Source organism: Malania oleifera, chromosome 2, assembly GCF_029873635.1.
Source record: "Malania oleifera isolate guangnan ecotype guangnan chromosome 2, ASM2987363v1, whole genome shotgun sequence".
Classification (NCBI taxonomy): Eukaryota; Viridiplantae; Streptophyta; class Magnoliopsida; order Santalales; family Ximeniaceae; genus Malania; species Malania oleifera.
Genome location: NC_080418.1, coordinates 11,584,812 through 11,588,665, shown reverse-complemented (window position 1 = coordinate 11,588,665; position 3,854 = coordinate 11,584,812). Strand labels below are relative to the sequence as shown.

The 3,854-nt window shown below is 38.6% G+C and overlaps 1 non-coding gene across 1 annotated transcript; it reads left to right on the top strand.

Annotated features, from left to right (window-relative positions):
- Positions 1-522: 522 nt before the first annotated feature.
- On the top strand, positions 523-628 carry LOC131150020 (small nucleolar RNA R71). Its single transcript, XR_009135407.1, has one exon. It is a non-coding gene; the product is annotated as a small nucleolar RNA R71 (small nucleolar RNA).
- Positions 629-3,854: the final 3,226 nt, after the last annotated feature.

Sequence of the window (3,854 nt, the reverse complement as noted above, 5' to 3'; positions counted from 1 at the left end):
GGGGGTGAATTGGATATTTGAAAATTTTCCCTAAGTCGAGTACGTTCAATTTAAATCACAGCTAGTAATAGAAAACCTAGGGTCTTTCTAAACAACCTCAGTTCCCACAGATATTAATGTATGCAAATATATAAAGCAAATAAAGCATTCACAAAAAATTAAGCATAAGCATACATATACTGAAAGTGGTCGGAACAGATTGCACATATCTATGCACATGTTGTAGTTTGCGGTCGTAAGGACAAGCATTGATCTAACTTGTTGGATATAGCATGTCGAGTTGGAGCTAAGTCCTGGTTTGTAGACAACTCATAAACACCCTTAGATTTAAAAGCTGATTGGTTAGGTAGTCTACGGGTGGCAGTTATGTGCTATTAAGAGTTTTCAGCCAGATTTTCAAAGAGAACCTAGGTCTCATTCTCGTGCTTAGTGAGGAAAAGGCCTCCACATGATGTGTCAACCATGGACATATCTCTCTCAGCCAACCCTTCATAGAAATTTTGGACCAATTGCCATTTGAGGACCTAGTGATGTGGACATTTACGGAGCATGTTTCTAAAGTGCTCCCAAGTTTCGAAAAAGAGCTCCCCATCCATCTGTGAGAAACTTGTGATGGCTCTCCAAAATTGAATCGTCTTCCTAATTGGAAAGTACTTTTTAAGGATTTCATGCTACATGGTGGCCTAGTTGGTCACCGAGTTCAGTTATAAGGACGTCATCCAATATTTGGCCTTGTCCTTCAGAGAGAACGGGAAAAGTTTAAGACAAAGAGCATCATCACTAAAATTAGGGATGCGGATGGTGGAACAAATTTCCAAGAACTCATCCAGATGTTGGTAAAGATTTTTAGTAGTGTTCCATGAAAGTTGGGCAACATTGAGATGATTGAAGTCTTAATCTCAAATTGTGCTGCCCGCATATCTGGGAACTGGATGCAAGACGGCGATGTGTATGCATTAGGCACAAAGTAGTCCTTATGTTGACCCTATGGGTCATATCCCGATTTTGATAATGATAAATACTCTGGTATTTAATGTATGCCAAGTTTGTGTGCAGGTTCATAATAACAAGATCATTTGATGGCACGTGAAGACTTGAAAACTGAAGACCCTGAAGACTATTTTCATATTGTAATTCATTTCACTATTATTGGGTCTGTAATATTAAAGTTGGAAAAGTTTGTAATAATATGCATTGCATGCATGTAGGACTATAAAGCTCAAGACCTTAGAGACCTAAGGGATTTGGTCGACCGACGCCTACTTTTTTTGGCAAGAAAAATGGCCTTAGAAATTACCCTAGGTCTTTACACAACACTTGAGACTGTCCCCATAATCACATATATTATCTGGGGATTGAAGAGAAATTGGGCTAAATGGCAAAAACTGAGAGAGGTCGGGCAACCAAACCCCAGGTGAAGAAATCACCTCAGGCGCTTGACTCACTTGAAAATTGAGCAACTCAAAAGCTATCCCAAGTATAGGAGTTACGTCGTGTAATATTGAGCCCAAGGGCTAGATCGTCTCCTCAGGGAATGCGTTTAATCTCAAATTTAACGTTCTTCCAATCAAAATTAAATTGCACTGAACTTGGTTTAGATTCAGGATTTTCAGGATGGTTCAATTTCACTTTTGACAAATTAAATGACATGCAATTTAAAGTCCTAAAACTAACATGCAGTGAATTAAAGAACACTAATGGAAACCCTAACCTACTCGAGGAAATATCGAAGCATGTGCTAATTAAAGATGGTACCTTTGAACACGGAATTAAAAGCACACTATGGAAACTCAATCAGATTCAAGCACACACTAAAAATCGGAACTTTAACAATTCAAGAACTCAAACCAAAATGCAACACATAAAAAAAAAAAGAACAATGACAGAAAATAAAAATACGAACTTTGATAAAACCGGTCCTAACTAAACCGAACATCGAAACAAAAATTAAATCTTGGAAAGAAAAAAATAACTAATTTAAATATGAACCCAAGCGTAATTAAATATGAACTTCCAACTAAATCTACCAATAAAATAAAATACAAAAAACAAATAACTAAACAATAAACTATTGCAAAGATAATAAAATTTTCAAAACCCAAACTTTGTAAATACCTTCAGTAAACAAAAAAACAATACCATCCCATATCAATATTAAAAGAGAAAAGATAAAAGAGAGAGAGAAAAAGAACAAAACAGAGCAAGAGGTGGCTGTTTGCAGAGGAGACTCTCGGTGTGGAGAAGATGTTGCAGCAGCTGGGGCTCTTCTCGGATGTTCTGGTGCTGGCAGCAGCAAAGGGATAGCCTCAGGTAGCCTGCTGGTAGCTTACAGCTGCTGCTATCCTCGAGTCTTCAAAGGAGCTGCTGCTGCAAGTTCTCGTGTCTGCTGTGGAGTCGGCTAGACGTGGGAGAGCTTCAGCAAGCTGGGCCGAGAGAAGGAACAAAGGATGCAGCAGAGGATGAACTGGTGTTGCTATACTCAGGCTGCTGCTGTTCCGGGTGGCTGGTTGGTAGCACTGGCTGGGAAGACTGGGAGATTAACCAAGAGGGAACAGTAAAGAGAGGGAGAGAAAGGACAGGAAAAGGGAAAAGCAGACAAGGGAAGGAGAAGAGGAAAGAGAGGAAGAGAAGAGAGCAAAGCAGAATTGAAATCAATAAAAAAAACAAACTAAAGAAGAGGAAGAAGAAGAAGAAGAAGAAGAAGGAGAAGAGGAGAATGGGGAGCCCTGGGGACTACCTACGCAGGAAGAGGAAGAGAAGGGTAAAATAGGATAGGGGGAAAAGCCCTAGACCCGGATGGGAGACCCGACCCGGCAACTTGACCCAATTGGAGTTGACCCGAATTGCTATATTTTTTTTTATTTTTTTCATTCTCTGTTCATCGCAAATCTGACTCTTTTGAAGCCCGTATCTCACAAAACTCAAAACATAAAAGTTGTAGATAATCCTTTTTTCTTTCTTTATAAATTTGAATCGTCTCAATCGGAGCTTTGACAGAAAAGTTATGTATGAAATACGAACAGGTATCGGTTTTGGTTCCCGGGAATTTTCCTGCGACAAAAAATTACCAAAACTTAAAATAAATAGTTCAATAAAGTTCAAGAATGATGATTTTGGAACTTTATTAAAATATTGGACAATTTTGGATATTTAATTAAAAATATAAACCGTAAGCCCGGGTTAAACGTCCAATTACGCAGTTTCGGTGCGTAATCAACGCTTGAACTATTGGGAAGTCAATAGTTGACTTGGGTTTAGGCTGCTGAACCAAGAAATACCCTATTGCCCTCAAGCGACTGAACCCCTAGATGTGACCTTTTCAACAACTTGGGGTGCCGAATAGTTCAATTCAAAATAGGCCCCAAACGACCGAATGTATGTGTTCGAGCTACTGAACCACTAACCAGGCACCCGAATCTACGAATAAATGCTATTGACTTTTATTTGGGCTATCAAACCTACACGCGGGTGAATGAACTGTTTAAAATGAGTTTTTCAAGATGAGTCTATTTGGGCGACTGAACCTCGATTCAGCAACCCGAATCTTGCGGGTTAAAATATTTTTTACTGATTTTTAAATGGGGTAAACTGGGTTAATTTTATTAATGGCTTTTAAAACAAATTTAATTATTCCCATTGGGTCCCCAATGGTCAAAAATTTCTCCTTTCCTATAAATACCTATTCATTTGTCATAATTAGTAAGGATTAGCAAAATTGATTAGGGCCAAACTCTCTCAAATTCAAAAATCCTTCTTCAGCCTATAATACTCTCATACACGTCAAAACTTCGTTTTCCTTGATCATTCAAGTGTTGTGAGTATATTTAGTGTGCTTGTGCATTGTTCTAATTTGC